The 23,102-nt window shown below is 42.8% G+C and overlaps 1 protein-coding gene across 7 annotated transcripts in view; it reads right to left on the bottom strand.

Moving 5' to 3' along the window:
• The window catches only part of BOC (BOC cell adhesion associated, oncogene regulated), an 82,466-nt gene extending 62,411 nt beyond the window's left edge, over positions 1-20,055 (bottom strand). For 2 of the 7 annotated variants that reach the window (XM_048493922.1, XM_048493924.1), the window contains exons 1-2: positions 19,626-20,054; positions 1,976-2,075 (exon numbers count right to left, since the gene is read on the bottom strand). The gene's annotated coding sequence lies outside the window, so the exon portion shown is untranslated. Of the gene's footprint in view, positions 1-1,975; positions 2,076-11,016; positions 11,083-19,625 lie in introns of those variants that run through there. The other 5 variants (XM_048493926.1, XM_048493928.1, XM_048493927.1 and 2 more) reach the window with 5 other exon arrangements.
• Between the last annotated feature and the right edge of the window lie 3,047 nt (positions 20,056-23,102).

Here is a 23,102-nt window from a genome sequence, read left to right on the forward strand (position 1 = left end):
GGTATGAGAATCTCTGCCTAAACAATACTCAGATTAATCTTCATATATTACAGTTCTGTGAAGAAAGGCATAACATTTTCTCTTCTGTATGAATGGGAATGTTTCGTGGTTTTGCAAAGAGTCAACTGACTTGAGGAAGGTCGTGTAGGTGGTAAAGGAAGGTTCAGAGCCGAGAGACCATCTCTAACTGGACATTTAAAACTGGCAAATATCACAATTCTGTTTTCCAGTGAGAGATACAGATTACTTCTCTGTCAAGTGAGATAACTTGCTGACAAAAATCCTTATTCTCAGCTCGAGTAAAGGCAATGACATGTCAAAACACATACTGCAGTTCCCAATAAATAATAGAAAGCAAAGGTTAAGGCAGCACCTGTTATACAATCCTTGAAGTGCTATCAAGAGGTTTGCTGCGTTGGTGAAAGGCTGTGGGTGACAAAGGAGTTAACTCCAGGGTAACTTCAAAACTTCTGCTTCCTTCTCCAAGGAAAACACATTTTTGGCACTGTGCCCCATCTGGGGAGGGTCATCCTTCTCCTTTTCCCTCACCCGCCTTCTCCCTTCAGAACAAATGAATCTCATTGCCCAACACGCTCCACAACTAGTTTCATCTTGGTCCAAACTCATCATCTGTTTTAACTTTTGCCAACAAGAAACTTTAAAAAGGAAAAGAGCTTGAATGGGGAAGAAGGAGAAGAAACTCAAGGAGGGGGGAGAGGTTACTCTGTATGCTGATTACCCCACAGAACTAAGTTTGCTCAGAGGATCTTGCACTGTCTTGAAGCCAGGATCAAACAAGCCATAAGAGACCAGCCATTACCCTTATGATTCTTCCTTTCAGTTCCACTATAACTGTAACAGAGCAGCTTGCAATACCCAGCCCACCACTACCCTGTTCATTTTCCTTCTCTAAATTTGCATCCCACTTCCAGCCACTGTCATCCAAGAGCAGAGAAAAACTGGCACGCATCCTCCCCCACACCCAAAAACTATGAACACAGACAACTGTCTCCGAGGATCATTCCTGTGGCCAAAAACAAGAGGGTTGAGTTTCCCACAAACCCAGGATGAATCAGGAGACATCAGAAGAAGCCAAGACTCTGTGCGTACTCTTCCTCTCCTCTGCAACCAGCTCAATTAGAGGCACTGCTCAGGCAAAGCATGTTGCTTGCAGGCAAAGCTAACTTGAGCCTACTTTGTTATATTCCTTCCTTGTCACAATCAGTCTGTTGGATTCTTTTGGAATTTGCAGTGTGTAATTATGGATTCTCCTCTCCCGAACTATTTAATGCTTTGGACTTCAAATGTGAAGATTCACCTAATGTGAGAGACATCCACAAGACCACCCCCACCCGCACTATCTTTGGATGCAAGAAAGAAAGACAGGAAGAAATAAATGCAATAGAGTAGAGGAAAATTAATGAGCAAGTTGGAAAATTAAAAGTGTGTTCCATGATATGAGTTACAGATGGATCCTGAGCCTGACCTTTCTCCCTCAGTCCACAAACCTATCTCTCCTTTCTGTCTTTACCCGGCCTCTGAAGGGAGTGTTATACTCTACTTTGAGTGTGTTTTGCACAGGGGCAGGTGGCATTATCTGAGTTAAGTCCAGATCCTATGGTACACATCTGGGCCACATTCAGGAAATTTCTGCATTGTGGTGTAGCGGTGACCATGCAGGACAAAATGATTGCCAGATGCCCTGCTCATAATCATACTACAGAAGACTTTTAAGTTATTTTAGGAGTAACACAGACAATAAACAAATTGTAATTCTTTGCCTTTGGGATAATGTTTCCCTCTTTGTCATCAGCTAAAACTGTAAGATTTAGAAATCAGATGACTGCAAGACCTCAGATAATGTGTTAGGAAAGAACTTATTTTGCCTAGTGATGTGCGGCCAATTGGAAAAGACAATACTAAACTAAGACCAATGGTTTCACTCAATGTATGTTCAAAGTTAGGATTTGCTTACCTCAGATATGAAGATACCCCTTTCCTTGGTCACAAATATTTATAACAATGGATCAAAAACATGTCCAACCAGGCTGGTTGATCTGATATATTAGGTGGACCTAGGATCAGAGAAATTGCAAAAGACAGTCAAGAAGAGAATCTTTTTCTAGTCTATAATGATCATGGAACATTTATAATGATCCTAGAAATTATTAGCCTTTCAGAAGCATTTCATATTTTATCTAACAGTCTATAAAAGTTACATGGAGAAAGGAGCTGAGAATCTCTGCATTGGAAAAGAGATGCTTGTAAGGTGATATGATTGCCACTTTCCAGTACCAAAACGGATCCCATGTGAAGCATGAGGTGGATATGTTTTCAGCCATGTTGGATAACAGGACTTGGACTAATAGATACAAACTACAGCAAAGGACGTTTCATCTAAATTTGAGGAACAGCTTCCTGGCAGAGATGTGTGATCAACACTGGAACTGTCTCCCTCTAGAGGTGATGGATTCTTCATTATTGGAGGTTTTTTCAGTATCAATTGGATGCTTACTTGCATTGGGAGGCTTGAACTAGATGGCCCTGGTGATCCTTTTCAACTCTAAGATTAAATAAATTCCCCACTTGTGCCGTGGAAGCTGGGCCAGTCACACTTTCTCAGCCTAACCTACCAACAGGATTGTATTGAGGATAGAATGCAGGAGAGGAGAAAGATATATGCCACTTTGGGTTCCTATTGTAGAGGAAGGCAGGGTACAAATGGATTAAATAAAACTCACTAGAGCCATTTCCGCAAGGGAAATATCCCAGTTTGGCCAAGAAGTTCACACAGTTTCCAATCCTAAAGTGGGTTTGTCTCATGATATTTCCCTCATCCCGGGTTTTTCAAAAACCGCTAATTTTTCCCACCCTGCCACCTGATTTCCCTGCCTGATTCCACTGAATCATGTCAGTTTCATTCCTGCTGAGTTGCAGCCCATCCTTTCCAAAACATTCCCCAAGCAAGTTTCTGCCTTTTGACAGCTCTTCCAGGAGCCGGAAAGTGAGTCCATGCGGGAAAGCATAAGCGCTCACCCAGTTCCAGCACACTCTCACAAAGAGCTACTCACTAGCCCAGCTGTAGCCAGACCAGTCCTACAGCTCCAGCTCATGTTCCCAACAGGATCCTGGGAGGGGAGGGGAGGCGGGGGTTGGGAAGCGCCTGCATGGCAGGATGCTCTCATTCCGTGATCACCCCAAAGACCAGTCAAATGTTATTTGGTATATCGGGGGATGGGGGGGATTTCTCATGCTGTGGTCTCCTGCACACCTTTAAATGTGGATGGGACAAAGTGCTCTGCCCAGTATTGGTCAAAGGTTTTTACTTTGTATAGCACAACATGCTTCCCGTGTTGCTCGCTGCACTACCGTTTTTCCAAAGCTAGGGAAAAAAGGGGCGGGGGGGTATCCTGCTTGGTTTTTCTGTGGTTGCTGTAGATCCATCAATCAGAAGCACTGCCTTTGGGATGGGGGGGGGGGGGGGAGCCAATCAGAATGCAGTACACCGGAGGGAGGGGTGATAAGGCATGCGTGCTGCATCTATGTTGTAAAAACAAAAAAAGCTGGGCTTGTGCGAAATTGGGAGTATTTTCTTCCAGTCTTAACTCGATTCCTTCACAGAAACAGGTGCCCATGCAAAGGGATAAACCGGGATAAAATAGATCTGGATTTTTAAATACCAAATATAACCTAGTATAATTATGCTGTGTAGAAACTACCTACATAATGGGTCAAATTCATTTGGAATTACAGAGTCGGAAGGCCCCTATAGGCCATCAAGATAAAATCCCGCCCCTCCAGCTCAAAGCAAGAAATCTAAAACTACAGTATCCATTACATGTGGCTGATCAGTCTTTCTTGAAGATCTCCACTGAGAAAGAAAACTTTCTACAGGTAACAGATTCCACAGTCAAACTGCTAGTTAGAAAGTTTCTGTGGGTGGTCATCTGGGCATTCTCACTGTCAGGCTTTGTACCTGTGCAGAACAATGATCTAGAGTCTTTTATAGGTAGCTTTTAGGTGATAAACCTTGTTCATTCAGAAATATGGTCATCCTTCATATGCTCCAAAGGGAGAAGTCATGCCTTTATCACTTAGTCTCCTTTTGTCTGCTGCATCAGTATTATTCAGAGCTTTTTTTCTCCCATGTTGTTAAAACAAAAGTCTGTCTTCACTATAGTTTTCTCTTAGAGTTAGTTACAGTGTATATAGTTGTAAATTTCATAATGGACACTCTGTACCTATGACAGCTCTGAGTACTACTCAGAACATCAGCGACAGGTAAGCAACCTGCTATGTGTATTTTTTTTTACGATTTACAAAATTTATATCCTGCCTTTCTGATCTCACAAGGCCACGGTGGCAGCTAACAATTTAAAATGTGTATGGTAAAAACACATTTTAAAACCATTAAATCAATCCCACAACACACATCATTAAAACAATTAAAAACAAAGTTAAATCACCTAAAAGCAGCAATTAAAACATTGGTTAGGAAAGAGGGATCATTGAGGGAATGCCAAACAAAAAGTTTTCACCCGCTGGCAGAAGATAGCAACAGAAGGGGACAGACAAATCTTCCTAGAGAGCGAGTTGCAGAGCTTTGGTGCCATGACCGAGAAGGCCCTCTCCCGGGTTGCCACTTGCCTCATCTTAGAAGGCACGGGCAACCAAAGGTGAGGACAAGTTCATAAGGAGGCAGGCAGGCCTTCAGGTATCTTAGTCTCAAGGGTTTTGAAAGTCAAGATCAACACCTTTCTCCTTACTTTCTCCTGAAATATATCCCCTGGTAACTTAAACCAATCAAACTTATTTTTCCCCACTGAATCAACACAAAAACAAATATTTACACTGTCAAATTCTGCTTCACAATACAAGCCTGGGTGTGTATTAAACCGACCATGCAACAAGAATTCATACCAACAACAATCTTTTTGTTCAGGCCAATGCGTTTCATTTTGGAGACAGCTGGTCAGAGACAAATTTTTGTGTGAACCATTCATAGCACTTGGCAGAAAACACAAGAAACCATACAGATGTAAAATAATTAATCGTAACTCATAAGTCTTCTATTCATTGGCATGTGGGAGGGAATTATTATTGCATAATTTTGGAAGAGCACCCTTACTCTTACTACAGACTGTGGATGAAGACACTATATTTATTTAATCTAGGATTTGGATTTTTCACACATAATTTTGTTCAAATATGTCAAAAACATTTTCTTTGGCATTTGCACTGAAAACATACTAATGGGTTTGACGTCATGGCTTATGCTTACACCCTCCCACCTTCAAATCTTGGCATCCAACAACCTCTGTGAAGATAGGGCCAATTTTGATTTTAGGGGTATGAACAGGCCTTCATAAAGAAGGGTTTGAGGAAAGACATTGGGAGAGAGAAGCAGCAAGAGTCAGTTAGTTAGGGAGATATTTAGTACATGAAGTTACAATGATCTCTCTGTACCTCTATCAACTAAAGGCATAAAGTTGTTGCAGGGTTACTCTAGGCTGCCAGATGACCACACTCAGAGCTGATCCAAACATTCATGCTCACCTGAAGTGTTTCTTCAGTTTTTAACAAAGGAATTGCAAATTTAAATAACACCCACATCAAATTGCAACCTCTCTGACAGAATATTTAAAACTAGCTATCTCAGTGAGGTACTAAATCCTTTTTTAAGTCTGAGTAGCAATTTGCAGGTGGATATAGTAACTCCCTGTGCGAAAGCTGGGGATGGGGTTATACTCCTGTGAGAAGACTGGATTAACTCAGACAGTAGATTTTGCATCATCTGTTTTCAAACTTCACTACAATGCCAACATGTTGCCATCAGACAGTACAAAGTCACTTCATGGTAAAAGTTTGAAACACACTGGCTTCTAAGTGGCAATCAACAGATGCATCTCAGGACAAAAGCGGCTGTACTAAACCAAATTTGAATGATCGTATTATATTCTGTTAAATACTTACTTCGCCTGTTTCCCCTTTCAGTTCTTATGCCTAGAATTGTCCCCAGAATATTTATGTGGTATCTGTCTTTTTACTAAATACCTCCTCAATACTTAGCTTTTTGGTGAAGCCTTTGTAATAAAGACAAAGTAATAAAACAGTAATAAAATTTATGTAAATCTAACTTTATTTACTTCCGTTCATTCTCTATGGATGTTACTTCTCTCCTTCCTATTATTTTATTATCCCTAGCCCCCTACCTCCCGCCACCACTAAAAAAATAAATTGATAATAGCAGTGTCAACATTTGTTGGATAACTACATCAAGTGCAAACCCCTTAAGGTAAATTGCTGCCCTTACACAAAACAGGATTTACTGCAGTGTTTATTTACTCTGACAGATTATATAATTGATCTCTGCTGCTAAATCCCACACTGATTACATTACCAGCTTTCACTGATGTAAGTGTATAGTCATACTACTTAACATTTATATAGTGCTTTAGAGTATTCAAAACGCTTCACACATGCCATCTCTATATAATGAGGATTAGTTAACAGTTCTTTTTGTTGCTCATCTATTTTTCACCACACATTTACCTTTGTGCCAGTAAATGTTTAATTTTGGATAATCTGAAATTCTTGTTATACCCTCACAGGGCTAAACTTTTAGGGCTAAACCTTTTTGTGGCATGAAAGGACCACTACGTACAGATGAGTCTCCTCATATTGCATCTATTCATCCATGCTGCCACCACTCAATATCCATGGGTGTAGATAAATGGCTATAGCATACATGTATACAAATATACACATATACGCTTTGTTACATATATATGCTTTGTGTATGTAACTGGGATCCTGTATCATTCCAATACCAAGGCCTCATTCCCCCCCCACCCCCATTCCAACAGGTTTCTCAGACAACGTGAAAGTGGTTCCTGGCTGATGCAAGCCTAGCCCATCCCAGGGAAGCCACTTCCACCCAGCTTGCAAAAGGGACAAGGCCCAGCAAACCTGTGGGTCTGGTTAGTGCCTTTTCCCTCCCTTACTCCTTTGCAGGAATGGGGGCATTTTCTAGGGTCATTTTTCCTCCTAATCCACACCCCTGCAAGTAGGATGACTGGAGGCTCCTTGAACAGTGTCAGTAGACTTAGACTCCTTGATCCAGTTTGCTGGAAACTTGAGGAAGACGTCTTCAGTAGACACATAGCACTAGCTCCTGCAATTCTGGCTTTAAAAGAACCTCTCTAGCCTCCCTCCCACAACAGTTCCTCACAGGGAATAATGGAACCCAAATAATTCTGGAATCCCAGAAAACAAACAAACCCTGAAATGGTGCTGGGGGACCCAAATACCATCAAATACCAGTATTTATGCCTCTCAAAATCTGAAAGATCCTTTTCCCCCAAGTATATAGATCTTGGAAACTAAGCAGGGTTGGCCCTGGTTATTACTTGGGTGGGAAGCCCCCAAGGAAGCCTGGGATTGTTATGCAGAAGCAGGCTATGAAAATCATCTCTGAACATCTCTAGCCTTGAATACACTACAGGATCTTGCCTTGGGAACATCTCCTGCCTTGAAAACACTACAGGTGGCACTTTCCATAACCAAATCCTTAGCAGGCACAGTCCCACTGCCTTTTAAGCATTCAGAGGATTCCCACATTGAATGACAGAGCATGGCAGGCTGCTTCTTAGGCTTCCTTGAATAACAAGAGTGCTTTTTCCGATGACTTGCATATTGATGTAAAATATTGTTCTACATCATGTGATGTGCCTTGAGTCTCAGCAAAAAAAGGTAAGCTATAATAAAGTAAATAAACAGACAAAGGCCTTAGAAGCTCTCCTGTATACACAGAATTTGACACACAATCTTTTGGGGAACAATTCAAGATTATTTTTTGTTGAGGTAAGTATTTTATGGCAGTTTGGTTTTAAAATGTGGTTACTTTTTAGTTTTTCTAATATTTTGTGTTAACATTTGGTGTAAGTATGCTACCAGCGGTGACATCTGAAGTTATTAATCTAAAAAGAACATATAAAATAGATTTTATTTTAAGAAGCCTATGTTTAATTGACCTTATTTATTTACTCATTCATTCATTCATTCATTCATTCATTCATTCATTCATTCATTCATTCATCTTTTACCCTGCCCTTTCCTGAAATGTCAGGCTCAGGGTAGCCTCCAATGAACATTCCTAAAGTTGACCTAAAAATACCATTAAACCTCCAGTATTATAAAAGTGCTTTGACACAATAGGGAATCAGTCAAGAAAGGAGGGGCAGGCCAATTAAAACTCTTATAGGAAAGGAAAAGAACAATAATGTAACAACAGATAATAGGGTGAGGAAAGGGGGAGCGGGAAAGGGAGGCCAGCAGGATGGAAATCTACACTGTCCTCAAGCATAGGCCTGGCGGTATATCTCAGTCTTCCAGGTCCTGAGGAATTTTACCAAGTCCTGCAGACTCCAGGTCTTACTTGAGAGTTCCACCAAGCTAGTGCCAGAGATGAAAATAGTCGAGGACAGCCAGATGCTTTTTGGGCCAGGAACCACCAGTAAGTTGTCTCCTGATGAGGGAAGAATTAGAAGCAGTCCTGAACTAGATTTTAGACCATTAAAGGATTTAAAGGCCAACAACAGAACTTTTAACCTGCTTTGGTACTCTACCCGGAACCAATGCAGCTGGCGGAGCACTGGTTGAATGTGTGCCCACCACCAAGTCCCCATAAGGACTCGTGCTGCTATATTCAGGATCAGTGGACTTTTCCACACAGCACAATTATAGCATCTTGTGGTTTGGCTCATTTGCACAGACAATGCTTATATATATAAGCAATATAAAGAGAGAGAGAGAGAGATACTCTCTCTCTCTCTCTCTCTCTCTCTCTGTAGTTTGCTGATGGAAATGGCGGACAGCAACATTATCAGAGGAGAAAACATGCTTGGGGAACTTCACAAAATAGCAGGTGAGCAGAGAATCTACCTAAAATGGGAGACATCAATACAAATATTTGTAGCAGAGTGGAAGGCCAGGGAACGGCCAAATTCAGGCAGGGGAAATTGTGAGGAAGAAATAAAACGTTTCCTGCCTGCTTTGTTCACACAAGGCAAGTGTCTCACCCATCCACCTTCAGTCAGTATCTGTCTCAATGAGTTCACCATGGCCTCCAGAAAACTGGCCAATTAATTTGGGTGGGTATCCAGTTGGCCACCCATCAACAGGTATAGCTGGGTGTCATCAGCCTATTGATGGCAACACAGCCCCAAACTTCAGACTAGTTGGGCAAGGAAGTGCACATAGATGTTAAAATAACGTTGGGGAGATGACTGCCTCATGAGGGACTCCATACACTAAAAAGTGTCAGAATAACACTACCCCCTGTCCTCAAACTGAAAGAAATGAGACTAGTCACCACAACGTTGTCACACACATATCAACACTGGCAAGATGGTGGGCCAGAAGATCATAGTCAGACATGTCAAACACTGCTGCACATCAAACAATAACTACAACACTGACCTGCCTTAATTCAGCTGTCTACAGAGATCATCCATGAGGACCACCAGTGCCATCGCCATGTCATGGCCAGGCTGGAAGCTGGACTGATATCAGTCCAAAATCAATTATTCTTCCAAGAAAACTTGGAACTGTTCTGCTCCACTCTGTTACCTCACCCAGGAATGAAAGATCTGACACTGGGCAGTAACTGGATGCATCAGTAGTGTTGCCCAGCTTAACAGGTTATGAACGTATTTCTAAGGAATCTCCACCAGCTGCTAAGAGTGTAACAGCACACAAATATCTTTAAAATAGCGATGGGGAAAATAACTTGGCTTGGCAATGCTTTGGGGAAATGGCTCACTTAGCAATGCGAGAGGCAGACTGGGAGGGGATCTTTTAGACTATGTATATGGGGAAATATAGCATGGAGCGTTCCGCAGAGTAACACAAGGAGTCCAAATCAAGTTTAAAATGTTTATATAAATTCGGTTTCAAACACACATACAGGAAGATATGGAGGCACATACACGCAAGTTCCTAGAGATATAAAAAGGTGAGAAAAATAGGTTTGGATGATAGAAAGGGAATTGGGAGGCAGCAGGGTGATACGTTACCTAATGGTTCCAATGCAGCAGATGAAGTAGAAGGCAGGGACTCTAAGCACAGAGATCCCGTAGAAGGACAATATCGTGTCTCACACCAACTTGACCAAGGGAGGTTCAGGTTAGAAATGAGCAATGAGCTTAAGGTGAGCAGGGCTTTTATAGGGTGGATCACTAGTTTGGCGGGAAAAGAGACCCTTTGCATTAGGTTTCGTTTCTTACAGCTGTGCTGGGTTGCGGGGGGCTGAGCTAATCAGCAGCTCTATCTATTGTCCTAAACCCAGGGGTTGGCAGCCAATGGTTTCCTTGATTACATTAGCAACATCTTGAGTAGGTGGTCGGAAGAGCAAGTCTCTGGCTATTGTAATTTAGCTGAGGCAGCAAAATTAAATCAGGGATGGGAGCACATAGGAGCTTTTAGGAACAGTTGAAGGGAAGGAAGGGTGCAGCATCTCAATTCAAGGGATAGTTCACATTTACAATTCTACAGACTGTAGCTCTGGCTTGGGTGTGGACATCAAGGAGCAAATGAGTAGATTTATTTTCTACTGACTATTTGCTATTCCTTAGGCTTGCTATTAGCCCATTTTATCCTGCGCCACACCATATATATTTGTTAGCCTTAATATAACTCGGAAATATATCTCACATATACCTTGTATTCATAAATATCCCGGCTTAGATGCATGATCTGAGATGTGGGGCAGAAGGGGTACATAACAGTAGGGTCCAAAGATGTGGTGAGTTACAAATATGCCAGACTTACAGAGGAAATCTGAGGTTGAATGTAAGGGGCTGAATCCAGCAATCCACCAGTAAAAGACACCAATAGTTGCAAATTTTCCATACTTTTCTCTTCCCCCAGAAGTCTCTTTGAACCAATAATGACCTCCAAAACATTATATTGTTAACAGCCCTGCTCAGGTCTTGCAAACTGAGGCCCATGCCTTACTTGAGTAAGTCAATCCATCTCATGTTGGGACTTCCTTTCTTCTACTGCATTGCACTTTTCCTAGCATTATTGTCTTTTCCAGAGACTCTTGTCTTTTCATGAGAGATGAGGCAACACTGCATGCTGCCTGTAGCTTGTTGGAGAAAAAACGGCAAAAAGGGCAGGTAGAGAGGCACAAAGAAGTACATCAATAAGGGACTTGGAGATGAGGAAAAGTCCTGCACATTGAAAGCTTTATAGTTCAAAAACTGAACTATGTCAGATGTCAACACAGAAACCACAGTAGTGTTGTTGTTGTAAGGATAAAACAGAAGAGGGGAAATTGATTGAGTCCCCACTGGGAAGAAAAGCAGGGCATAAATATCTAAAATAAATAACAAATAAACTATCCTGGGCCACTCTTACTTGTTTAATATGAATAGGCATTTTCTATTAAACCTACTGAGGAATTTGATATGCAAAAGATAGGGGAAATAGATGGATTTTCACATAGCTCAAAATAAGATGAATTTGACACTCTAAAAAAACGGAGTTTGCATTCAGACATCTCACTTTTTTAAAAAAGGAAATGTACAAGCATTCAACACATGAACAGCTCAATATGTGATTGAAAAAACTCATTTATCCAAGAACTGGTCCTGATTTAATTTATAAAGGGAACATACATTGGGTCCTTCGTACAAAAAGATGCATGCATGCCCAGGCAGGATGTAACCTGGGAACACCAACCAAGTTTCTAAACCTAGATTAAACCCAAGTTTAGGATTCCAGATAATGAAAATGAGAAAGGGATCTGGTTAACCCGCATACCTACATCCATGCATCATGAGTAACTGAAGCTAGTTTTCCATATGAGAAGGGAAAGGGGTACAGAAAGAAGTATGACAAGCAAAAACTTAGCAACAATTCAAGTTCTTACAGTTTTTTATTACCTGCAGTTAATTGAGATTTCTACAGTTAACAACTTACAGTGCAATCCTAAACAAAGTTGCATCCTTCTAAACTCATGGAATACAATGAATTTTGAAGGGTGTAACCATGCTTAGAGTCTCTTAAAACTTTATGTCCAGCATTCAACATGTTTCTAGCTGAATAATAAGCTTTTTATTATGCAACAATGACAACATTACTGCAGTAAAAGCTATCAATGTTTGTGCCATAGGTTTTTGGAAACAGAAGCAGTAGTGTAGCAGATATAGTCTTCATTTGTTTCAATTTATTAAATGTTTGCAGTGCTTCACAGTCAAAGCTCTTCAACTGATTTTCAATAAAATTAAACATTAAGAAACAACAATGTGCATATTCACTGACACAAACTTGTGATATCAGTGCATCATGCCATGCTGAGCAAAAACAGAGGCCAGTACAGTCCAAGCATCACGCGTATCAAAATCAACTAGACAGCTTAGTTATAAACAAATGTCATACTTCTCAAGGCATCTGTGAGACCAGCAGTGCAATCCTATGTAGAATTGCTCCAATCCACACCCACTGAAATCCTAGGCAGAGGAACTCTTTATGGTTCTTCTTTTATAAATGATGGCACTGTTACCATACCACCCTGGCATAGTGGATGGGGTGGGGTGGGGTGTAGGGGTGAGCCCGCGAACCCAGCAGAACCGCAGAAAGAGCGCATGGAATGCCTGTGCCAGCTGCGGCCTTCTGGGCGCACACGCTCCCCCTTCCCCCAGACCCCCGTGAGTCACAGGTCATGAGATGCCTGACTCACGGTCACCAGATGTCCCAGACAAAGGGACAAAGGGGCTCTTGCCTCCAGGTGTGGATTAGACGCAGACACGAATGCTTCCTCCCGCATGTAGGCAACCCCATGATGTCATGTATCATATGATATTCTCCCGCTCTCCCGCCTCCGTTTCCGCCCACATTGCTGCCCCTATTGTAAACCCTAATAAAAGGTGCCAGGGCCGAGCACACGGCAGAGTTGCCAGATCCAAGGATCACTCTTCCTGCCGCTGGCTCTCTCCACCGGATGATATCACCGCGTCTCGCCTCTTCCTTGCGACCCTGTGGGCATGACTTCAGTGGGGGAGTGCTTATTCACAGGTATCCCTGCCCTAGTGCCAGCCTAAAGGGTAATGCTGGAATTGCAGAGATGAGGAGCCCATTCTCTGGCAATAGCCAGGTCAAGAAAAGAAACTTCCAGGAAATAGCCAAGAAAAGAAACTTCCAGGAATTGTTTTCCTGTTCTCATGAGCTCAGCTTGCTTGCCATATCAGCACATTTTCAGCTCCACAGCCAAGGAAAAATATGACCCCAACACGATACAGTAGCCCTGCTGAATGGATACTCATTTCCAGTCACAAGAAGACTACTGATGTCATTGCCTCCCCTGATTATCCTAACCCAGATTCTCCCTTCTGTAACTAACTTCTTCTGACCACCTTACAATGCTCTCTATTGTTTCTCGAAAATCCATCCAGACACCTCCCAGAAGTTGTCCTAACATCCCCAAAAGGTTGCCCTGACACCCCCAGAGGTAGTTCTTTACCCTATAAATATCCTACCCTCCAAAGGGCCAATCACCCAGTGATACCTTTCCAACTTTATCACTGTGCCCAATACGTTGCCCCCTGGAACCAAATCCTGGCCATTTGGCTCTGAACCCTGGATCATCTTCACGTCATGATCAGGTCATATTACCCATATATCTGACACCCCTCTCCATTCCAAATCTACTTTCCAATCTATCTATATCTTAAAAACTCTGTGTGTGCATGTTTTCTGCATTGAACCAAGTGATTATAAACTCCTTATCCCTACAACAAAAATTGTCAGATTTGCATTATATCCTTCTCTGTGGATTTTCTTCCAAGACCTGATCTTTGCATACACTGGCATTAAAGATTTCTTACCCAGCCTTTCGCAACATTAATAAGCAGTCTGCCTATAAGCTAATATTCCCCACTATATTGAGAGACTACGTCTCCATTTTGAGTAACAGCACAGGCTGCCTCAGAGAGCTGTGGGTTGTTTGTCAAGTGTTTTTATTTGGGGGAGGTCCTCATACAACCCTTGCCATTTGAAGGCTAGCACAACTTCATTCTTTCAACCATTGGGGTAAGCAAAGCAAAATACAAACACCACCGGAGCAGCAGTGGCGTAGTTGTTAAGAGCAGGTGCATTCTAATCTGGAGGAACCGGGTTTGATTCTCCGATCTGCCGCTTGAGCTGTGGAGGCTTATCTGGGGAATTCAGGTTAGCCTGTACACTTCAACACATGCCAGCTGGGTGACCTTGGGCTAGTCACAGCTTTTCCAAACTCTCTCAGCCCCACCCACCTCACAGGGTGTTTGTTGTGAGGGGGGAAGGGAAAGGAGATTGTAAGCCCCTTTGAGTCTCCTACAGGAGAGAAAGGGGGGGTATAAATCCAAACTACTACTACTACTACTCCTCTTCTTGTGTCAGACTAGGTTCTGACAAACCCATATCTGAATCGCTATTCTGCCATGGAAATTCACAGGGGGACCTTGGACAAGTCACGCACTCTCAGCCTAACCTTAACTCACTGGGTTGTTGTGAGAATAAAAGGAATGAGAAGAGAACAATGCAAGTGACTTTGGGTCCCCGTTGCAGAGAATGACCGGGAATAAACAGAGTAAACAAGTGTGTTTGTATCTGACCGTTTCTCTAAAGAACACAAAATGGTGTCCATGGCAGCCAGCCCATTTATGTTCACAGCAACTCTATGATGTAGATTAGGCTGAGTGTGTCTTGCCCAGAATCAACTACTGAATTTTCATAGCTGAGCATATTTGCACTCAGGCCTCCAGTATTTAAATTTAACACTCATCCCTTCAACTTTCTCACATTGTCTCTCAGTTCCAAAGAATACACATATGTATTATTCACTGTCCACTCACCTCTCTGTGCACATATTACTCAGTGAAATATACAAAAACAGTGACCAAGAAAAGATCAGAACCCTGGGTATTTTTAAAGAGACAAAGAACAAATGACAAATGTCTTTGGCCTTTACCACCCACGCCGTTTGTACATGATCTGTTCTTGGCTGTAAAATACTATCTTCCAAGAAAATCATGAACCTGAATTTGTCTTTCGGGTTTCTCCTACTACACACACACTAAGCTCTGGACTACCAGGGGCATCTTTATGGCAACTGATGCATGGGGAAGAACCTGGCTGACTCTGCCTTAGGGGAACGAGCTGATCACCCTAATCTTTATGTCCCTTCAAGGTTCAGAAACAAAACAACATTTTTGAAGAATCTAAGACCTTATGTGTGCATAAAACCTTTTAAACTGTTTTACCATATGCCATTCTATACATATTTGTAATTTACAAAGCCCTTCAAACAATCAATCTAAAGGACCTTTCCCATTAACCACCACCCAAGGAAGAGGATTCCTCCATTTACACTGTCTTTCTCCCCAATGGGGTCTCAAAGTGGTTGACATTGTTCACCTCCATTTTATCCATACAACAATCCTGGGAATATGACAGGCCCAAGATCACCCAGCACAGTAGGGATTCGAATTTGCATCTCCCATATCCTAGCTTAACACTTTTATTGCTATACCAAGCTGTCTATCTGATGATCTGTATCACCAAATTTATTTTGTGATGGTTCTGCTGTCCCCTCTACTTTGCCTGCTCTGTCTTTCTTCTTGTCACTGGCTGGTCTGCTCTGATGTCACAACTGATGTGTTTTGCACAAAGCCAAAGCTGTAAGGCCTGGTTACTGTCACTGACTCAGCTGTGACATCACACAAGGTCATATATAACTCCAGGCAACAGGGAATATTTTATTTTAAATTCTAAAACCCACTGACTGCTTTAGGCTAAACTGAACAGTACAGGACAATATTTACAGTAATTAGTTTCCAACTAACTTTTTGCTGGTGTAGATCAATTAAGTGGCCTCACAGATTGTGACAAGAAACACAAAAACATCCTTTACGGCTACAGTAGGATTAGAGTGTATTGCCCTCTTGGTAGGCCAGTTTTTAAACCCATTCTTATGCATGTAAGACTCAAATATTTCTGCTCAGTGATACTTTGCAAATTGAAGGTTGCCATGGTACTGGGACCTAAGGGTTCAATCTTCTGCACACTTATTAGGGAAGAAGTCTCACTAGCTAGCAGGCCATTAACCTGCACAGGAATTTCACCACAGGTTTTCCAAGTCCGCATTCAGCTACTCTAATGCATACCAGAGGAGGCTGTGTTCAGTAACGTTTCAAAGTTTGGTTTGCTTTGGTTTTGTTACTTCTCCTAAGAATTAAATAGGAGTGTAAATCAGAAAAAGATAGTTAAGGTAGCCAATCAGAACTCTGATAAGCATATAAACTGAATGCCTAGGGTGCCCAACTCTGTTGGGAAATCCTTGAAGATTTGGGGGTGGGGTTTGGAGAGGGGAGGAGTCTCAGGATAGTGCCCTAGAGTCCACCCTCCAAAGCAGCAATTGTTTCCAGGGCACTTGACCTCTATCATCTGGAGATCAGTTGAAATTTCAGGAGATCTCCTGCTCCCAGTGGCAGGATGGCAACTCTGTGAATGCCCTCCCCCCAAAAGGAATCAGTATAATGGACCAATAATGAAACATTTCAGAAGTTCACATACTGGATTCCATTACTGACAATGAGAGTTCCAAATCTGTGTGATGCTGATTTGTCATGACTCCCAGGAGCATCAGCAATCAGTGGCACAGTTCTTACCACCTCCAGGAGTCAGCAGAAAGAGGCCCAATGCAAGATGCTTCTGCAATCTGGGCCTCTATTTCAGCACTCGTTCCAGTGTTTTAACTCTGGATGTAGCTATTAAAAAGCTGTTCTAATGACCTTTAGCTACTCAGTCACGAACCACAAGGCAGCCATCAAACTATGAAGGTAAAGAGTATTTTAAGTACATGGGCTATGCTTGTTTCCTTTGCCAGCCTATATAAGGAAAGTGTTTTTGTTACTTCTCCTAAGAATTAAATAGGAGTGTAAATCAGAAAACTTGACTCATCCTTTCAACCCAGCTGCTTTTTTTCTGTCTTTCAATCCTATTCCTGCTCTAGCAAGACAAGCTATTGTTTAACAAGTTTTCTCAAGCATGATTGTGTAGTTTTTATTCATTACTGCAAAATTGTGATGACTACTACTAAAGGGTTGCTTGCCTTCATGAATTACAGAAATGTTTAGGCAAGTCTGTATTCAGAAAAGGATCACAGAAAGAGTCTATTTTAGCAAGGAATAGACTCTTAAGTCTACACTCAAGAACCTACATCTTGACCATCTCGCCCATTCAGCTGTCTGCAACTTCTAGTGAATAGTAGCAGAATGTATATTTGCAATGGCAAACTGCAAACAGCTCTTAAAGGGAGGCTTGAAAAGAGTGGTTACTTCATGGGGAATGCAAGAAAAGACAAAAATTATAAGCAAACCCATCTGTTGAAAGCACTTCAGGTGGTTCCCTCCCAGCAGACCATCTCACCTAGCAATATTCCTGAATTTTACTCAACAAGCCTGCTTACTTTCACTGAAAATAACATACTCAAATCCTTGATTCTGTGATTCTTGTTTTTTCAGGCCATCAGTGATTTTCACATTGATTTTCCAAAGATGAGTTTTCAGTGCAAACACAGAAAGCGAAAAACCCAAAGCATAAGAGATAATACTGTAATATAGGCAAGTGCAATGCAGAATTGACCTTCTAATCCCATTGGATTCAGTGGGCTTAGCAGAGTCTTGTTTTGGATTGCATAGTAAAACAATAGGCAGGTGCCATACTGGGAACACAGACAGACTACGCAGTAGATTGCTATATGTGAAGATTTCATATTCACTGTGGCAGGTAACAGACCAGGTAAATTCTCACCAGAGTAGAATTACAAATCTACTGAATTGCTGTAAGAATCTGTTAAAAACAGCCACCTGTAATTTAGACTGTTCTTTTAGGAGAATGGCAATGTACAGGTAAATAGCCATCTTTTAAAGTTTTCACCGAAAAAGTTATCAGTGAGCATGAAAAGCAAAAGAGAAAAAATGAACTTCATTTACAGTGAAGTCCTATACAGGGCTATACTCTTCTAAATCCATGGAAGCCAATGGGCATAAAAGCATATGACTCTGCTTAAGATGAAATGGTTAATATAAAAAAAATTCACTTCTGTAAATGTATTAGCATATTGTTATTTTCTAAGGAAAAAAAGCAAGATAATATCATTCCTATTTTCCCAATAGTTATAGAGTTTTACATAATTCTCTGTTGAACTGTAAGACTATATTGTTAAAAACTGTGTGTGGGGGTGGGAGGTGTCAGATGAAGAAATGCTAAAAGATGTTACTTTCTGTAAAGTTTGTCACTGCAGAATTAACAGAAAAGGCACAATGATCTAAAACAGGATCAGCAAAACTGTTTTTGTTCAGTGTCATCAATTTTACTATTTACATGTGAGTGTGTCTGTATGGCCAATTAGATCTCTTGAAGTACTTCTCATGAACGCCAGGGTCTATGATCCAGCTAAAGTTAAGCACCTTTTAGTCCTATTGACATCAATGAAAGAAAGCAGGTGCTGAAATCTCACACTCTTGAAATCCCTAGAATTTAAAAGGGCTTAACTTCCAGAGGACTGTGCCTTAGATTTATTTTCCTGCTTTAGGTATCAGGAAAAAAATTGGCCCACTTTAGCAACCAAGTGCTAAGCACACTTAAAAAAATGACTTCAGATACTACTGCAAACAAGTTGTACCTTCCAATCGGTGTGAAAAGCATTGATGTCAAAGGACCAAGTTATAAGCTGTCCAAAATTCTACTTTAGCAGAGGGAGAACAATCATCTCCGATTTCAGTTTTGCTCTAAGATAGCCACAAAAAGGATAACCAACTTCACAAGAAAATGCAACCGCACTTTTTTCTACTCTGTGCAAATTCATCCATGCGTTGTCTGCCTAGCCTAGACGCAGCCCTTTTACAAAGTCCAAACCCAAGATGCTGTTGCTTTTAGATGCTTCTCCCCCGTCTCCCGTCCGGTCTTTGCAAACCCTTCAAAACTTTGAAATCAGTCCATATGTTCTTGCTTACACGCATTTCCTAGACTGCCTCCCTGTTTCACTTAGATTTTAAAAAAGTTAAATTGTTGTGCAGTCTTTGGAGGGAATCTCAGCAAGAGCGACAGCAAAGTTGCAAGCAAGGCAAACGCAAGGCCCTCCATTGAGCTCAAGATGCTGCCGAAAAAGCAAAAGTTCCCCAAAACCCACCTGCCCACTGAAACCCAAACCGCACGAAAACAGAAATTATGGAAGGGAATCGGTGGGGGGTTCTGTCGGTTCCGAAGAAACTCTCCACCCCGCCTTCTCTGCACAGCATCCCACAAAACATCCCCACCGTGACCTCCCCAAACGTCCAACACAAGAAAATCCAGGCAGAGAAACTTACGAAACTAGGAAACTAACTTAATTCTCAATTTAAAAAAAGAAAAGAAAACAGCTCAAGAAAACAGCGCAGAGATTGCTAGTGCTCTTTCGCTCACCCCAGATCTCTGAGGATGCTAGTGCAGGGAGACGCACAGCGAAGTTACAAACAGCAACAAAGAGACCAAACCCCAAGACTGGGGCTTCAGGCCGGCCAGATCTGTAAGGCACTCACCGAAATGAGGCTGGGGGGAAGGATCCGGATGGCACAGAAAGAGAGGCTGTCGGACTTGGTAGCTGCGGCTTGCTTGCTTTTTTTTCTTTTTCCTAGGAAAAGCTTGCAGCTTTGCCACAAAGTTCAGCGGAAGAGGAAGAAGAAACGGCAGGGAGAGGAGAGAGGGGCAGCAGGCTCGAGGCAGCCACAGCCTCCATATGGAAGAAGGTTTTTTGGATGACTGCACTCTCCAACAATCCCCTTCTTTTTGCCAGTCCCGGCTCCGGAGCCTCCCATTCCTTCCCCCTCCCCTTTTGGAGGAGGAGTGGAAAAGGAGGAGCCGCCGCGGGCCAGGAGGGGAAGGCGACTCCCCCGGAGGCGGCCGCGCCAACAGTCCCTTTTCTCCCCCAAAACAACCCGGGAGCGGGAGACGGAGTCGCCCGCTTGCACCTGACGCCCCAAAGGGAGGCCTGGCCTTGCAAAGGGGCGCCTGCAAAGCTCAGCTCCTTCGGGTGTCCCCCCACCCCGCCCGGCCAGGAGCGGAAGCTGGGAAAGTTGGGCTGAAAAGTTTGGCAGGGAAGGAAGGAGGGTCTCTCCGCCTCCCCTCGCTTGTGCGGTTCTTCTCAGTGAAAGCTCCTGACCCCTATTCATCATCGCTCAGGCGGGCGTGGGGGGGAGGGGGGGGAGTTTGGGGTCCGCTTTTCCTAGTGGAAGCTCATTTTTAAAAACACACACCACACTGGTCACAGCAGGATATTTCGGGAAGAAAGTGGGGAGGTAGATCGCCTGGAACAATCTGTCTTGCGGATGAAAAACGCCTGCTCTGGACATGTCTCGATGCTTAAACAGATGCATTCTCCCCCTTTTTTGTCACAGTCCGATGCGATGCATGGACACTGGGAAATAAATCCTATTGAATTCAATGGGAGTTGCTCCTGTTCAAATGCTGCAGGATTATAGCCCTGATGGATCTCCTATTCCCTCTCTTGTGATACAAGGGCACTTCCAAAGTGTGCACCTAGTGTTTGGTTCGGAAGAGATAAAAGAAGAATTCTGAAAGGGCAAGGCTATCCTGCGAGCACAACATTGAAGAGTCTTCATAATTTTGAGAGCCACGTGGGTTATGCCATAGTGTAAACCGGAAAAGCAAGGGGCTGACATGCCAGCAAGAAGCACACCGCCCATTATCTTTGTCCTCTCTTCTCCAGCTGTGCCAAATATATGCTTTAAAAAGTACAATAATGTTACCAGATCCATAGTACAGAATGAGAATTCAAAATTATTAAGGGGGCCTTTCAACCCCATCCCAAGACACTGACACACGTAGCGCACCCCCAGTGGCGTCCATCACTATGCCAGGATAGTGGTTACACCAGTGGAAAACCGTTGGCCCTCTGGATACATCTATCTTTGAAACATGCTGCCGTACCTGGAAGGTTCACCAGCCCAGTAGTTAGCAGTCATTCTTCAACCCAGGGCTTGCAATGGGGCTGCAAATCACTTGGGACTTTTTAGCTTAAGAAAAGAAACAAGAGAAAAGGGAACATGATAGGAGATTTATAAAATTATTTGTGATGCGACAAACGTGGACTAGAATTTTTCTCTCTCTCCCGGGTGATATTAGAACTTGCAGGCATTCAGCACCTATGCCAAGGGAAAGGAGCTGGCAGAGTGGAGAAAAGGGACAGTCCATGGGGGACTCACCAGTTAAGACCTCTGTGCCATGATGAGCCGCCATGGGGGCCAGGACCACAGCTCACATGATAGAATTGGGTCCAGTAAGGCCACTTCAGGCAGGATGCTGCTGTCCATTGAGCCTGTCCAAGTGCTACAACAGGCTCAGCAGCCATCCCCCAGATGTCATGGCAATGACAGAACATCTAGGGCCCCCTTGACTGGTAGTGGGTGCAGGAGGCATTGGAGCAGTGTCACCTGACCATGCCTCAGCCCAGGCATTTAGGTTGAGCTGGAGGAGAGTAGCTTGGGGAATCCCGCACCCTATGTATGCAGAAAGCAGCCCATCAGTGGCCCTAGCCAACCAGCAACCACTCCCCCAAGGGTCATCTCTGTATCTTACTACATGTTTGTGTCTCCTCTGAAATGGGTAGTGTGGGCAGGGATGTCTCTTGAGTTTGGAAGGTCCACAGACTGGAAGAGGAGGCTGTGCAGCCAACTGTTGGAGGGGCCACCCAGATGGAGTATGAGGACTTTGCCAGAGTGTCCAGCCACAAGGACCTGACATGGGTACAACAGCCCATATGATCAGATCAGGGCCTTCAAGCTTATGCATACTCCAGTGGAGCATTCTTTGGTAGTGTTCTTTCCAAGCTCAGAGAAAGTTGAGCCCAAAGATTTGAAAGGCTGCACTGAAATGGGCCACTGTGTCCCTTCTAGCCCTGTTGCTGGATACAGTGGCTCCCATCCCTGGGCACAACATCTTCTCTTTGGGGTGGCCTGATGTAGATTTGTAACTTCATTTGTCTTCTGTTGGTTAAACTAATCCCAGGATCAACTCAATGGAATCACTACCATTGGTTATGGTATGTTTAGCTAACATGCATTCACAGCAAAGATCATGACATACCTACTAAAGTCTGCTATATTCCCATCTGATACCACTATCAACTTATAAACTAGGTAGAGAGCATAAAAGAAGAGAGCTAGACTACATTGACAATATTGTTGATCAGAGCTTGATAGCCACTTTCTATGCCTCAAAAGAGCTCAATTTTCTGGCCACCACAGCTGCTGTGAAAGCTTACTGGCAAGACTTCTCTTCTCTTCTATAGCCCTTTGACTGAGACTCAAAGCTGCCATACTGTTTTGTGTCTTGAGTTGCCAGGCTGGCAACCAGCAGAAGACCAGGACAGGGGAAGAGACATAGATTGGCAGCCATCAGTAATGGCATGACATCACTTCCATGAAAACCTGGAAGAAATAGCACACCACTCAAGGAATCATGGAAATGCTATGATTTTGCCTTAGAGTTTCCAGCAATTCCTAGAGATGTGCCACACTACCAGCATATTTTTCCTTTCTCTCACTGGTATAGTTGAAGATATGGTTGAAAGATTTCAGGTGGAAAATGCTGGGAAAAACCATTTTATGCCAAAAATCCTAGACAGCATCCAGTCAAATAGACTACACCAAGTCAGATGACTCTACAGTATAAGGTAGCTTTATACATTCATGTCATGTGGCCATGGCTGTGCAGGAGATGGGGAGGGGCTTAGCAAATACATTAGGTAACACAAGATGAACATATGAAACCCTCAAATCCTCACCAAACACAAATAATAACCCATGTTTTTTGGTATGGCAGCAATGAGAACGAATAATAGTTCATTCTCATTATAGTTACATTCTAGTTACATTCCAGAGATAAATCTAACCAACACAAATGATCCATTATCTCGACTTTGGTGAAGAGAGAGCTTATCTTGGAAGACCTAGAATGTTTCTGTTCGATGTTGTTCCTTATTTTCCACATATGGGATT

Source organism: Sphaerodactylus townsendi, linkage group LG04 (genome assembly GCF_021028975.2).
Source record: "Sphaerodactylus townsendi isolate TG3544 linkage group LG04, MPM_Stown_v2.3, whole genome shotgun sequence".
NCBI lineage: Eukaryota > Metazoa > Chordata > Lepidosauria > Squamata > Sphaerodactylidae > Sphaerodactylus > Sphaerodactylus townsendi.